The following is a 13,542-nucleotide window of genomic DNA, read 5'->3' as shown; positions in this document are numbered from 1 at the left end:
CGGGACCGTGTGCCTGTGTTGCGTGCGCGGCGCCCACGCCCAGGCGCGGAGCGAGTCTCTCTTGTGTCTCTTGCTGTGTTGCGCGCGGCCCTTTTCGGCATGGGTGCCGGCCGCCCCCGCGTCGCTGTGGCCTTGGCTGTTGCGGGGCCGCGGAGCGCGCAGCCCGGTGCCAACGGGGCCTGAGGCCCCGGGCGGTCGGGCCATCTGGTGTCCCGGGCCCGCGGAGCGTGGACGTCGTGGCTGAGGGCCGAAGGGACGGTGGTCCGCGGGGGAGGCAGGGCATGTCCTTCGGAGAGAAGGTGCAGGCGGGCCCGGGCCGAAGGTGGGGGGGGTTGCGGGTGGCTGGGTGGCTTGGAGGCTGGGGGCGGTGCCAGGGAATTGCTAGGGGCTGGGGGCGGGCCTGGGGGCGGAGATTGGGGCGGGGCGAGGAGGGCCCGCAGGCGGGCCCGGCCCCGGCCCCGGCCCCGGCCCCCAAAGCCCCGCCCCGGCCCCGGCCCCCAAAGCCCCGCCCCGGCCCCCCGGAGGGGCTCGCAGGCCTGCGGAGACGGGATCCAGCCCCCGCCCGGCTCCCCCCAGCGACCGCCCCCTCCCCGCCCCGGCCCCGAGGTTCCTGCTGTCGCCCCGTCCCCTCCGTCGGCCGCCTTCGGGCCCCCGCGGCGCCCTGGGACGCGCGGCCGGCTAGGACGTGGGTGGGTGTGCTTGAAGGGCGGGCTGCGAGGGTGAAGGGCTTGAGAGGAAGAGGAGGTGGTGCATGTGTGTGGCCTCCTGCCCGTGCAGCCGGCGCCCTCGGTGCTCCGCGGCGCCCTGCGGTGCTTCCGGCGGGGCGGGGGCCATGCCACGGGTCGCCCGGAGGGGCGCGCCGCCGCCGCCGCCGCCGCCGCCGCCGCCGCGTTGGTCGAGGGGGCGTTGGCGGCCAAGGGACAGACAGGAAGGCAGGCAAAAGGCCGAGGAAAAAAAGCCTACAGCACCCGGTATTCCCAGGCGGTCTCCCATCCAAGTACTAACCAGGCCCGACCCTGCTTAGCTTCCGAGATCAGACGAGATCGGGCGCGTTCAGGGTGGTATGGCCGTAGACGTCCGCGGCTGCCGCTGGGCGCCCCAAGAGCCTGCTCTGCGCCTCTCCGGGCCAGGCGCCCGCCGCTCCTCAGCCCTCCGCCCGCCCGATCGCGCCAGCCCGCCTGCATGCTCGCCTGCCGGCCCGACTGATTGATTGACTGACCGCCTCCCGCGCCGCGCCCGGGGTGGCGGAGGGCGCCTGCCCCGGGCCGGGCGGGGGGGGTGGGGGCCAAGACGCCTCCCGCACCCCGGAGCGGAGGCTGTCGCCGGAGCCCGGGCGCGCTCCCGTCCCCGGCCTGGCGGGCGCGTCGCCGCCGCTCGGCTCCCCGGATGGCACGCCGCCCCACCTCGGACCGCTCACTGGCTGGGGGGGTGCCGCGGGCCGGCGCCGGCCGGCTCCGGACGACCCCTGGCCTCTCCTGTTCTTCAGCCGGCCTGGCTCAAAGCCAAGCCGGGGCCGCCCGCGCCGCCGGACCCCATCCTCGGACAGGCAGGGACACAGACACAGGTGCCCACGACAGACAGACAGACACACACACACACACACACAGACGGAGGGACACGGGCACTCGGAGCTGGGCCACAAGGCCTGTGGGGGCGAGGCAGCCACCCCGCCGGAGGGGCGCAGGCCCTGGAGCTGCCTTAGGAGCCCTGGCAGCCGCGGGCCCTGCAGCCACGGTGTCAGGGATGCCGTTCTGCCCCCATTCCTGCCCATCAGCCGAACCGCCGCGGGACCGTGTGCCTGTGTTGCGTGCGCGGCGCCCACGCCCAGGCGCGGAGCGAGTCTCTCTTGTGTCTCTTGCTGTGTTGCGCGCGGCCCTTTTCGGCATGGGTGCCGGCCGCCCCCGCGTCGCTGTGGCCTTGGCTGTTGCGGGGCCGCGGAGCGCGCAGCCCGGTGCCAACGGGGCCTGAGGCCCCGGGCGGTCGGGCCATCTGGTGTCCCGGGCCCGCGGAGCGTGGACGTCGTGGCTGAGGGCCGAAGGGACGGTGGTCCGCGGGGGAGGCAGGGCATGTCCTTCGGAGAGAAGGTGCAGGCGGGCCCGGGCCGAAGGTGGGGGGGGTTGCGGGTGGCTGGGTGGCTTGGAGGCTGGGGGCGGTGCCAGGGAATTGCTAGGGGCTGGGGGCGGGCCTGGGGGCGGAGATTGGGGCGGGGCGAGGAGGGCCCGCAGGCGGGCCCGGCCCCGGCCCCGGCCCCGGCCCCCAAAGCCCCGCCCCGGCCCCGGCCCCCAAAGCCCCGCCCCGGCCCCCCGGAGGGGCTCGCAGGCCTGCGGAGACGGGATCCAGCCCCCGCCCGGCTCCCCCCAGCGACCGCCCCCTCCCCGCCCCGGCCCCGAGGTTCCTGCTGTCGCCCCGTCCCCTCCGTCGGCCGCCTTCGGGCCCCCGCGGCGCCCTGGGACGCGCGGCCGGCTAGGACGTGGGTGGGTGTGCTTGAAGGGCGGGCTGCGAGGGTGAAGGGCTTGAGAGGAAGAGGAGGTGGTGCATGTGTGTGGCCTCCTGCCCGTGCAGCCGGCGCCCTCGGTGCTCCGCGGCGCCCTGCGGTGCTTCCGGCGGGGCGGGGGCCATGCCACGGGTCGCCCGGAGGGGGGCGCGCCGCCGCCGCCGCCGCCGCCGCCGCCGCCGCCGCCGCGTTGGTCGAGGGGGCGTTGGCGGCCAAGGGACAGACAGGAAGGCAGGCAAAAGGCCGAGGAAAAAAAGCCTACAGCACCCGGTATTCCCAGGCGGTCTCCCATCCAAGTACTAACCAGGCCCGACCCTGCTTAGCTTCCGAGATCAGACGAGATCGGGCGCGTTCAGGGTGGTATGGCCGTAGACGTCCGCGGCTGCCGCTGGGCGCCCCAAGAGCCTGCTCTGCGCCTCTCCGGGCCAGGCGCCCGCCGCTCCTCAGCCCTCCGCCCGCCCGATCGCGCCAGCCCGCCTGCATGCTCGCCTGCCGGCCCGACTGATTGATTGACTGACCGCCTCCCGCGCCGCGCCCGGGGTGGCGGAGGGCGCCTGCCCCGGGCCGGGCGGGGGGGGTGGGGGCCAAGACGCCTCCCGCACCCCGGAGCGGAGGCTGTCGCCGGAGCCCGGGCGCGCTCCCGTCCCCGGCCTGGCGGGCGCGTCGCCGCCGCTCGGCTCCCCGGATGGCACGCCGCCCCACCTCGGACCGCTCACTGGCTGGGGGGGTGCCGCGGGCCGGCGCCGGCCGGCTCCGGACGACCCCTGGCCTCTCCTGTTCTTCAGCCGGCCTGGCTCAAAGCCAAGCCGGGGCCGCCCGCGCCGCCGGACCCCATCCTCGGACAGGCAGGGACACAGACACAGGTGCCCACGACAGACAGACAGACACACACACACACACACACAGACGGAGGGACACGGGCACTCGGAGCTGGGCCACAAGGCCTGTGGGGGCGAGGCAGCCACCCCGCCGGAGGGGCGCAGGCCCTGGAGCTGCCTTAGGAGCCCTGGCAGCCGCGGGCCCTGCAGCCACGGTGTCAGGGATGCCGTTCTGCCCCCATTCCTGCCCATCAGCCGAACCGCCGCGGGACCGTGTGCCTGTGTTGCGTGCGCGGCGCCCACGCCCAGGCGCGGAGCGAGTCTCTCTTGTGTCTCTTGCTGTGTTGCGCGCGGCCCTTTTCGGCATGGGTGCCGGCCGCCCCCGCGTCGCTGTGGCCTTGGCTGTTGCGGGGCCGCGGAGCGCGCAGCCCGGTGCCAACGGGGCCTGAGGCCCCGGGCGGTCGGGCCATCTGGTGTCCCGGGCCCGCGGAGCGTGGACGTCGTGGCTGAGGGCCGAAGGGACGGTGGTCCGCGGGGGAGGCAGGGCATGTCCTTCGGAGAGAAGGTGCAGGCGGGCCCGGGCCGAAGGTGGGGGGGGTTGCGGGTGGCTGGGTGGCTTGGAGGCTGGGGGCGGTGCCAGGGAATTGCTAGGGGCTGGGGGCGGGCCTGGGGGCGGAGATTGGGGCGGGGCGAGGAGGGCCCCGGCCCCGGCCCCGGCCCCCAAAGCCCCGCCCCGGCCCCGGCCCCCAAAGCCCCGCCCCGGCCCCCCGGAGGGGCTCGCAGGCCTGCGGAGACGGGATCCAGCCCCCGCCCGGCTCCCCCCAGCGACCGCCCCCTCCCCGCCCCGGCCCCGAGGTTCCTGCTGTCGCCCCGTCCCCTCCGTCGGCCGCCTTCGGGCCCCCGCGGCGCCCTGGGACGCGCGGCCGGCTAGGACGTGGGTGGGTGTGCTTGAAGGGCGGGCTGCGAGGGTGAAGGGCTTGAGAGGAAGAGGAGGTGGTGCATGTGTGTGGCCTCCTGCCCGTGCAGCCGGCGCCCTCGGTGCTCCGCGGCGCCCTGCGGTGCTTCCGGCGGGGCGGGGGCCATGCCACGGGTCGCCCGGAGGGGGGCGCCGCCGCCGCCGCCGCCGCCGCCGCCGCCGCCGCCGCCGCCGCCGCGTTGGTCGAGGGGGCGTTGGCGGCCAAGGGACAGACAGGAAGGCAGGCAAAAGGCCGAGGAAAAAAAGCCTACAGCACCCGGTATTCCCAGGCGGTCTCCCATCCAAGTACTAACCAGGCCCGACCCTGCTTAGCTTCCGAGATCAGACGAGATCGGGCGCGTTCAGGGTGGTATGGCCGTAGACGTCCGCGGCTGCCGCTGGGCGCCCCAAGAGCCTGCTCTGCGCCTCTCCGGGCCAGGCGCCCGCCGCTCCTCAGCCCTCCGCCCGCCCGATCGCGCCAGCCCGCCTGCATGCTCGCCTGCCGGCCCGACTGATTGATTGACTGACCGCCTCCCGCGCCGCGCCCGGGGTGGCGGAGGGCGCCTGCCCCGGGCCGGGCGGGGGGGGTGGGGGCCAAGACGCCTCCCGCACCCCGGAGCGGAGGCTGTCGCCGGAGCCCGGGCGCGCTCCCGTCCCCGGCCTGGCGGGCGCGTCGCCGCCGCTCGGCTCCCCGGATGGCACGCCGCCCCACCTCGGACCGCTCACTGGCTGGGGGGGTGCCGCGGGCCGGCGCCGGCCGGCTCCGGACGACCCCTGGCCTCTCCTGTTCTTCAGCCGGCCTGGCTCAAAGCCAAGCCGGGGCCGCCCGCGCCGCCGGACCCCATCCTCGGACAGGCAGGGACACAGACACAGGTGCCCACGACAGACAGACAGACACACACACACACACACACAGACGGAGGGACACGGGCACTCGGAGCTGGGCCACAAGGCCTGTGGGGGCGAGGCAGCCACCCCGCCGGAGGGGCGCAGGCCCTGGAGCTGCCTTAGGAGCCCTGGCAGCCGCGGGCCCTGCAGCCACGGTGTCAGGGATGCCGTTCTGCCCCCATTCCTGCCCATCAGCCGAACCGCCGCGGGACCGTGTGCCTGTGTTGCTGTGCGCGGCGCCCACGCCCAGGCGCGGAGCGAGTCTCTCTTGTGTCTCTTGCTGTGTTGCGCGCGGCCCTTTTCGGCATGGGTGCCGGCCGCCCCCGCGTCGCTGTGGCCTTGGCTGTTGCGGGGCCGCGGAGCGCGCAGCCCGGTGCCAACGGGGCCTGAGGCCCCGGGCGGTCGGGCCATCTGGTGTCCCGGGCCCGCGGAGCGTGGACGTCGTGGCTGAGGGCCGAAGGGACGGTGGTCCGCGGGGGAGGCAGGGCATGTCCTTCGGAGAGAAGGTGCAGGCGGGCCCGGGCCGAAGGTGGGGGGGGTTGCGGGTGGCTGGGTGGCTTGGAGGCTGGGGGCGGTGCCAGGGAATTGCTAGGGGCTGGGGGCGGGCCTGGGGGCGGAGATTGGGGCGGGGCGAGGAGGGCCCCGGCCCCGGCCCCGGCCCCCAAAGCCCCGCCCCGGCCCCGGCCCCCAAAGCCCCGCCCCGGCCCCCCGGAGGGGCTCGCAGGCCTGCGGAGACGGGATCCAGCCCCCGCCCGGCTCCCCCCAGCGACCGCCCCCTCCCCGCCCCGGCCCCGAGGTTCCTGCTGTCGCCCCGTCCCCTCCGTCGGCCGCCTTCGGGCCCCCGCGGCGCCCTGGGACGCGCGGCCGGCTAGGACGTGGGTGGGTGTGCTTGAAGGGCGGGCTGCGAGGGTGAAGGGCTTGAGAGGAAGAGGAGGTGGTGCATGTGTGTGGCCTCCTGCCCGTGCAGCCGGCGCCCTCGGTGCTCCGCGGCGCCCTGCGGTGCTTCCGGCGGGGCGGGGGCCATGCCACGGGTCGCCCGGAGGGGGGCGCCGCCGCCGCCGCCGCCGCCGCCGCCGCCGCCGCCGCCGCGTTGGTCGAGGGGGCGTTGGCGGCCAAGGGACAGACAGGAAGGCAGGCAAAAGGCCGAGGAAAAAAAGCCTACAGCACCCGGTATTCCCAGGCGGTCTCCCATCCAAGTACTAACCAGGCCCGACCCTGCTTAGCTTCCGAGATCAGACGAGATCGGGCGCGTTCAGGGTGGTATGGCCGTAGACGTCCGCGGCTGCCGCTGGGCGCCCCAAGAGCCTGCTCTGCGCCTCTCCGGGCCAGGCGCCCGCCGCTCCTCAGCCCTCCGCCCGCCCGATCGCGCCAGCCCGCCTGCATGCTCGCCTGCCGGCCCGACTGATTGATTGACTGACCGCCTCCCGCGCCACGCCCGGGGTGGCGGAGGGCGCCTGCCCCGGGCCGGGCGGGGGGGGTGGGGGCCAAGACGCCTCCCGCACCCCGGAGCGGAGGCTGTCGCCGGAGCCCGGGCGCGCTCCCGTCCCCGGCCTGGCGGGCGCGTCGCCGCCGCTCGGCTCCCCGGATGGCACGCCGCCCCACCTCGGACCGCTCACTGGCTGGGGGGGTGCCGCGGGCCGGCGCCGGCCGGCTCCGGACGACCCCTGGCCTCTCCTGTTCTTCAGCCGGCCTGGCTCAAAGCCAAGCCGGGGCCGCCCGCGCCGCCGGACCCCATCCTCGGACAGGCAGGGACACAGACACAGGTGCCCACGACAGACAGACAGACACACACACACACACACACAGACGGAGGGACACGGGCACTCGGAGCTGGGCCACAAGGCCTGTGGGGGCGAGGCAGCCACCCCGCCGGAGGGGCGCAGGCCCTGGAGCTGCCTTAGGAGCCCTGGCAGCCGCGGGCCCTGCAGCCACGGTGTCAGGGATGCCGTTCTGCCCCCATTCCTGCCCATCAGCCGAACCGCCGCGGGACCGTGTGCCTGTGTTGCGTGCGCGGCGCCCACGCCCAGGCGCGGAGCGAGTCTCTCTTGTGTCTCTTGCTGTGTTGCGCGCGGCCCTTTTCGGCATGGGTGCCGGCCGCCCCCGCGTCGCTGTGGCCTTGGCTGTTGCGGGGCCGCGGAGCGCGCAGCCCGGTGCCAACGGGGCCTGAGGCCCCGGGCGGTCGGGCCATCTGGTGTCCCGGGCCCGCGGAGCGTGGACGTCGTGGCTGAGGGCCGAAGGGACGGTGGTCCGCGGGGGAGGCAGGGCATGTCCTTCGGAGAGAAGGTGCAGGCGGGCCCGGGCCGAAGGTGGGGGGGGTTGCGGGTGGCTGGGTGGCTTGGAGGCTGGGGGCGGTGCCAGGGAATTGCTAGGGGCTGGGGGCGGGCCTGGGGGCGGAGATTGGGGCGGGGCGAGGAGGGCCCCGGCCCCGGCCCCGGCCCCCAAAGCCCCGCCCCGGCCCCGGCCCCCAAAGCCCCGCCCCGGCCCCCCGGAGGGGCTCGCAGGCCTGCGGAGACGGGATCCAGCCCCCGCCCGGCTCCCCCCAGCGACCGCCCCCTCCCCGCCCCGGCCCCGAGGTTCCTGCTGTCGCCCCGTCCCCTCCGTCGGCCGCCTTCGGGCCCCCGCGGCGCCCTGGGACGCGCGGCCGGCTAGGACGTGGGTGGGTGTGCTTGAAGGGCGGGCTGCGAGGGTGAAGGGCTTGAGAGGAAGAGGAGGTGGTGCATGTGTGTGGCCTCCTGCCCGTGCAGCCGGCGCCCTCGGTGCTCCGCGGCGCCCTGCGGTGCTTCCGGCGGGGCGGGGGCCATGCCACGGGTCGCCCGGAGGGGGCGCCGCCGCCGCCGCCGCCGCCGCCGCCGCCGCCGCCGCCGCCGCCGCGTTGGTCGAGGGGGCGTTGGCGGCCAAGGGACAGACAGGAAGGCAGGCAAAAGGCCGAGGAAAAAAAGCCTACAGCACCCGGTATTCCCAGGCGGTCTCCCATCCAAGTACTAACCAGGCCCGACCCTGCTTAGCTTCCGAGATCAGACGAGATCGGGCGCGTTCAGGGTGGTATGGCCGTAGACGTCCGCGGCTGCCGCTGGGCGCCCCAAGAGCCTGCTCTGCGCCTCTCCGGGCCAGGCGCCCGCCGCTCCTCAGCCCTCCGCCCGCCCGATCGCGCCAGCCCGCCTGCATGCTCGCCTGCCGGCCCGACTGATTGATTGACTGACCGCCTCCCGCGCCGCGCCCGGGGTGGCGGAGGGCGCCTGCCCCGGGCCGGGCGGGGGGGGTGGGGGCCAAGACGCCTCCCGCACCCCGGAGCGGAGGCTGTCGCCGGAGCCCGGGCGCGCTCCCGTCCCCGGCCTGGCGGGCGCGTCGCCGCCGCTCGGCTCCCCGGATGGCACGCCGCCCCACCTCGGACCGCTCACTGGCTGGGGGGGTGCCGCGGGCCGGCGCCGGCCGGCTCCGGACGACCCCTGGCCTCTCCTGTTCTTCAGCCGGCCTGGCTCAAAGCCAAGCCGGGGCCGCCCGCGCCGCCGGACCCCATCCTCGGACAGGCAGGGACACAGACACAGGTGCCCACGACAGACAGACAGACACACACACACACACACACAGACGGAGGGACACGGGCACTCGGAGCTGGGCCACAAGGCCTGTGGGGGCGAGGCAGCCACCCCGCCGGAGGGGCGCAGGCCCTGGAGCTGCCTTAGGAGCCCTGGCAGCCGCGGGCCCTGCAGCCACGGTGTCAGGGATGCCGTTCTGCCCCCATTCCTGCCCATCAGCCGAACCGCCGCGGGACCGTGTGCCTGTGTTGCGTGCGCGGCGCCCACGCCCAGGCGCGGAGCGAGTCTCTCTTGTGTCTCTTGCTGTGTTGCGCGCGGCCCTTTTCGGCATGGGTGCCGGCCGCCCCCGCGTCGCTGTGGCCTTGGCTGTTGCGGGGCCGCGGAGCGCGCAGCCCGGTGCCAACGGGGCCTGAGGCCCCGGGCGGTCGGGCCATCTGGTGTCCCGGGCCCGCGGAGCGTGGACGTCGTGGCTGAGGGCCGAAGGGACGGTGGTCCGCGGGGGAGGCAGGGCATGTCCTTCGGAGAGAAGGTGCAGGCGGGCCCGGGCCGAAGGTGGGGGGGGTTGCGGGTGGCTGGGTGGCTTGGAGGCTGGGGGCGGTGCCAGGGAATTGCTAGGGGCTGGGGGCGGGCCTGGGGGCGGAGATTGGGGCGGGGCGAGGAGGGCCCCGGCCCCGGCCCCGGCCCCCAAAGCCCCGCCCCGGCCCCGGCCCCCAAAGCCCCGCCCCGGCCCCCCGGAGGGGCTCGCAGGCCTGCGGAGACGGGATCCAGCCCCCGCCCGGCTCCCCCCAGCGACCGCCCCCTCCCCGCCCCGGCCCCGAGGTTCCTGCTGTCGCCCCGTCCCCTCCGTCGGCCGCCTTCGGGCCCCCGCGGCGCCCTGGGACGCGCGGCCGGCTAGGACGTGGGTGGGTGTGCTTGAAGGGCGGGCTGCGAGGGTGAAGGGCTTGAGAGGAAGAGGAGGTGGTGCATGTGTGTGGCCTCCTGCCCGTGCAGCCGGCGCCCTCGGTGCTCCGCGGCGCCCTGCGGTGCTTCCGGCGGGGCGGGGGCCATGCCACGGGTCGCCCGGAGGGGGGCGCCGCCGCCGCCGCCGCCGCCGCCGCCGCCGCCGCCGCCGCGTTGGTCGAGGGGGCGTTGGCGGCCAAGGGACAGACAGGAAGGCAGGCAAAAGGCCGAGGAAAAAAAGCCTACAGCACCCGGTATTCCCAGGCGGTCTCCCATCCAAGTACTAACCAGGCCCGACCCTGCTTAGCTTCCGAGATCAGACGAGATCGGGCGCGTTCAGGGTGGTATGGCCGTAGACGTCCGCGGCTGCCGCTGGGCGCCCCAAGAGCCTGCTCTGCGCCTCTCCGGGCCAGGCGCCCGCCGCTCCTCAGCCCTCCGCCCGCCCGATCGCGCCAGCCCGCCTGCATGCTCGCCTGCCGGCCCGACTGATTGATTGACTGACCGCCTCCCGCGCCACGCCCGGGGTGGCGGAGGGCGCCTGCCCCGGGCCGGGCGGGGGGGGTGGGGGCCAAGACGCCTCCCGCACCCCGGAGCGGAGGCTGTCGCCGGAGCCCGGGCGCGCTCCCGTCCCCGGCCTGGCGGGCGCGTCGCCGCCGCTCGGCTCCCCGGATGGCACGCCGCCCCACCTCGGACCGCTCACTGGCTGGGGGGGTGCCGCGGGCCGGCGCCGGCCGGCTCCGGACGACCCCTGGCCTCTCCTGTTCTTCAGCCGGCCTGGCTCAAAGCCAAGCCGGGGCCGCCCGCGCCGCCGGACCCCATCCTCGGACAGGCAGGGACACAGACACAGGTGCCCACGACAGACAGACAGACACACACACACACACACACAGACGGAGGGACACGGGCACTCGGAGCTGGGCCACAAGGCCTGTGGGGGCGAGGCAGCCACCCCGCCGGAGGGGCGCAGGCCCTGGAGCTGCCTTAGGAGCCCTGGCAGCCGCGGGCCCTGCAGCCACGGTGTCAGGGATGCCGTTCTGCCCCCATTCCTGCCCATCAGCCGAACCGCCGCGGGACCGTGTGCCTGTGTTGCGTGCGCGGCGCCCACGCCCAGGCGCGGAGCGAGTCTCTCTTGTGTCTCTTGCTGTGTTGCGCGCGGCCCTTTTCGGCATGGGTGCCGGCCGCCCCCGCGTCGCTGTGGCCTTGGCTGTTGCGGGGCCGCGGAGCGCGCAGCCCGGTGCCAACGGGGCCTGAGGCCCCGGGCGGTCGGGCCATCTGGTGTCCCGGGCCCGCGGAGCGTGGACGTCGTGGCTGAGGGCCGAAGGGACGGTGGTCCGCGGGGGAGGCAGGGCATGTCCTTCGGAGAGAAGGTGCAGGCGGGCCCGGGCCGAAGGTGGGGGGGGTTGCGGGTGGCTGGGTGGCTTGGAGGCTGGGGGCGGTGCCAGGGAATTGCTAGGGGCTGGGGGCGGGCCTGGGGGCGGAGATTGGGGCGGGGCGAGGAGGGCCCCGGCCCCCAAAGCCCCGCCCCGGCCCCGGCCCCCAAAGCCCCGCCCCGGCCCCCCGGAGGGGCTCGCAGGCCTGCGGAGACGGGATCCAGCCCCCGCCCGGCTCCCCCCAGCGACCGCCCCCTCCCCGCCCCGGCCCCGAGGTTCCTGCTGTCGCCCCGTCCCCTCCGTCGGCCGCCTTCGGGCCCCCGCGGCGCCCTGGGACGCGCGGCCGGCTAGGACGTGGGTGGGTGTGCTTGAAGGGCGGGCTGCGAGGGTGAAGGGCTTGAGAGGAAGAGGAGGTGGTGCATGTGTGTGGCCTCCTGCCCGTGCAGCCGGCGCCCTCGGTGCTCCGCGGCGCCCTGCGGTGCTTCCGGCGGGGCGGGGGCCATGCCACGGGTCGCCCGGAGGGGGGCGCCGCCGCCGCCGCCGCCGCCGCCGCCGCGTTGGTCGAGGGGGCGTTGGCGGCCAAGGGACAGACAGGAAGGCAGGCAAAAGGCCGAGGAAAAAAAGCCTACAGCACCCGGTATTCCCAGGCGGTCTCCCATCCAAGTACTAACCAGGCCCGACCCTGCTTAGCTTCCGAGATCAGACGAGATCGGGCGCGTTCAGGGTGGTATGGCCGTAGACGTCCGCGGCTGCCGCTGGGCGCCCCAAGAGCCTGCTCTGCGCCTCTCCGGGCCAGGCGCCCGCCGCTCCTCAGCCCTCCGCCCGCCCGATCGCGCCAGCCCGCCTGCATGCTCGCCTGCCGGCCCGACTGATTGATTGACTGACCGCCTCCCGCGCCGCGCCCGGGGTGGCGGAGGGCGCCTGCCCCGGGCCGGGCGGGGGGGGTGGGGGCCAAGACGCCTCCCGCACCCCGGAGCGGAGGCTGTCGCCGGAGCCCGGGCGCGCTCCCGTCCCCGGCCTGGCGGGCGCGTCGCCGCCGCTCGGCTCCCCGGATGGCACGCCGCCCCACCTCGGACCGCTCACTGGCTGGGGGGGTGCCGCGGGCCGGCGCCGGCCGGCTCCGGACGACCCCTGGCCTCTCCTGTTCTTCAGCCGGCCTGGCTCAAAGCCAAGCCGGGGCCGCCCGCGCCGCCGGACCCCATCCTCGGACAGGCAGGGACACAGACACAGGTGCCCACGACAGACAGACAGACACACACACACACACACACAGACGGAGGGACACGGGCACTCGGAGCTGGGCCACAAGGCCTGTGGGGGCGAGGCAGCCACCCCGCCGGAGGGGCGCAGGCCCTGGAGCTGCCTTAGGAGCCCTGGCAGCCGCGGGCCCTGCAGCCACGGTGTCAGGGATGCCGTTCTGCCCCCATTCCTGCCCATCAGCCGAACCGCCGCGGGACCGTGTGCCTGTGTTGCGTGCGCGGCGCCCACGCCCAGGCGCGGAGCGAGTCTCTCTTGTGTCTCTTGCTGTGTTGCGCGCGGCCCTTTTCGGCATGGGTGCCGGCCGCCCCCGCGTCGCTGTGGCCTTGGCTGTTGCGGGGCCGCGGAGCGCGCAGCCCGGTGCCAACGGGGCCTGAGGCCCCGGGCGGTCGGGCCATCTGGTGTCCCGGGCCCGCGGAGCGTGGACGTCGTGGCTGAGGGCCGAAGGGACGGTGGTCCGCGGGGGAGGCAGGGCATGTCCTTCGGAGAGAAGGTGCAGGCGGGCCCGGGCCGAAGGTGGGGGGGGTTGCGGGTGGCTGGGTGGCTTGGAGGCTGGGGGCGGTGCCAGGGAATTGCTAGGGGCTGGGGGCGGGCCTGGGGGCGGAGATTGGGGCGGGGCGAGGAGGGCCCCGGCCCCGGCCCCGGCCCCCAAAGCCCCGCCCCGGCCCCGGCCCCCAAAGCCCCGCCCCGGCCCCCCGGAGGGGCTCGCAGGCCTGCGGAGACGGGATCCAGCCCCCGCCCGGCTCCCCCCAGCGACCGCCCCCTCCCCGCCCCGGCCCCGAGGTTCCTGCTGTCGCCCCGTCCCCTCCGTCGGCCGCCTTCGGGCCCCCGCGGCGCCCTGGGACGCGCGGCCGGCTAGGACGTGGGTGGGTGTGCTTGAAGGGCGGGCTGCGAGGGTGAAGGGCTTGAGAGGAAGAGGAGGTGGTGCATGTGTGTGGCCTCCTGCCCGTGCAGCCGGCGCCCTCGGTGCTCCGCGGCGCCCTGCGGTGCTTCCGGCGGGGCGGGGGCCATGCCACGGGTCGCCCGGAGGGGGGCGCCGCCGCCGCCGCCGCCGCCGCCGCCGCCGCCGCCGCCGCCGCGTTGGTCGAGGGGGCGTTGGCGGCCAAGGGACAGACAGGAAGGCAGGCAAAAGGCCGAGGAAAAAAAGCCTACAGCACCCGGTATTCCCAGGCGGTCTCCCATCCAAGTACTAACCAGGCCCGACCCTGCTTAGCTTCCGAGATCAGACGAGATCGGGCGCGTTCAGGGTGGTATGGCCGTAGACGTCCGCGGCTGCCGCTGGGCG

At 76.1% G+C, this 13,542-nt stretch overlaps 8 non-coding genes across 8 annotated transcripts; all 8 read right to left on the bottom strand.

Moving 5' to 3' along the window:
• Positions 1–956: 956 nt before the first annotated feature.
• LOC140598851 (5S ribosomal RNA) lies at positions 957–1,075 on the bottom strand. Its single transcript, XR_012001407.1, has one exon. It is a non-coding gene; the product is annotated as a 5S ribosomal RNA (ribosomal RNA).
• Positions 1,076–2,749: 1,674 nt separating this feature from the next.
• LOC140598850 (5S ribosomal RNA) lies at positions 2,750–2,868 on the bottom strand. The gene has a single exon (XR_012001406.1). It is a non-coding gene; the product is annotated as a 5S ribosomal RNA (ribosomal RNA).
• A 1,664-nt stretch (positions 2,869–4,532) lies between these two features.
• On the bottom strand, positions 4,533–4,651 carry LOC140598848 (5S ribosomal RNA). The gene has a single exon (XR_012001405.1). It is a non-coding gene; the product is annotated as a 5S ribosomal RNA (ribosomal RNA).
• A 1,659-nt stretch (positions 4,652–6,310) lies between these two features.
• LOC140598847 (5S ribosomal RNA) lies at positions 6,311–6,429 on the bottom strand. Its single transcript, XR_012001404.1, has one exon. It is a non-coding gene; the product is annotated as a 5S ribosomal RNA (ribosomal RNA).
• Positions 6,430–8,092: 1,663 nt separating this feature from the next.
• LOC140598846 (5S ribosomal RNA) lies at positions 8,093–8,211 on the bottom strand. Its single transcript, XR_012001403.1, has one exon. It is a non-coding gene; the product is annotated as a 5S ribosomal RNA (ribosomal RNA).
• Positions 8,212–9,869: 1,658 nt separating this feature from the next.
• On the bottom strand, positions 9,870–9,988 carry LOC140598845 (5S ribosomal RNA). The gene has a single exon (XR_012001402.1). It is a non-coding gene; the product is annotated as a 5S ribosomal RNA (ribosomal RNA).
• A 1,634-nt stretch (positions 9,989–11,622) lies between these two features.
• Positions 11,623–11,741, bottom strand: LOC140598844 (5S ribosomal RNA). The gene has a single exon (XR_012001401.1). It is a non-coding gene; the product is annotated as a 5S ribosomal RNA (ribosomal RNA).
• Positions 11,742–13,402: 1,661 nt separating this feature from the next.
• LOC140598843 (5S ribosomal RNA) lies at positions 13,403–13,521 on the bottom strand. Its single transcript, XR_012001400.1, has one exon. It is a non-coding gene; the product is annotated as a 5S ribosomal RNA (ribosomal RNA).
• Positions 13,522–13,542: the final 21 nt, after the last annotated feature.

Source organism: Vulpes vulpes, chromosome 4, assembly GCF_048418805.1.
Source record: "Vulpes vulpes isolate BD-2025 chromosome 4, VulVul3, whole genome shotgun sequence".
Lineage (NCBI taxonomy): Eukaryota > Metazoa > Chordata > Mammalia > Carnivora > Canidae > Vulpes > Vulpes vulpes.
This window is presented reverse-complemented; position numbering and strand designations above follow the sequence as displayed.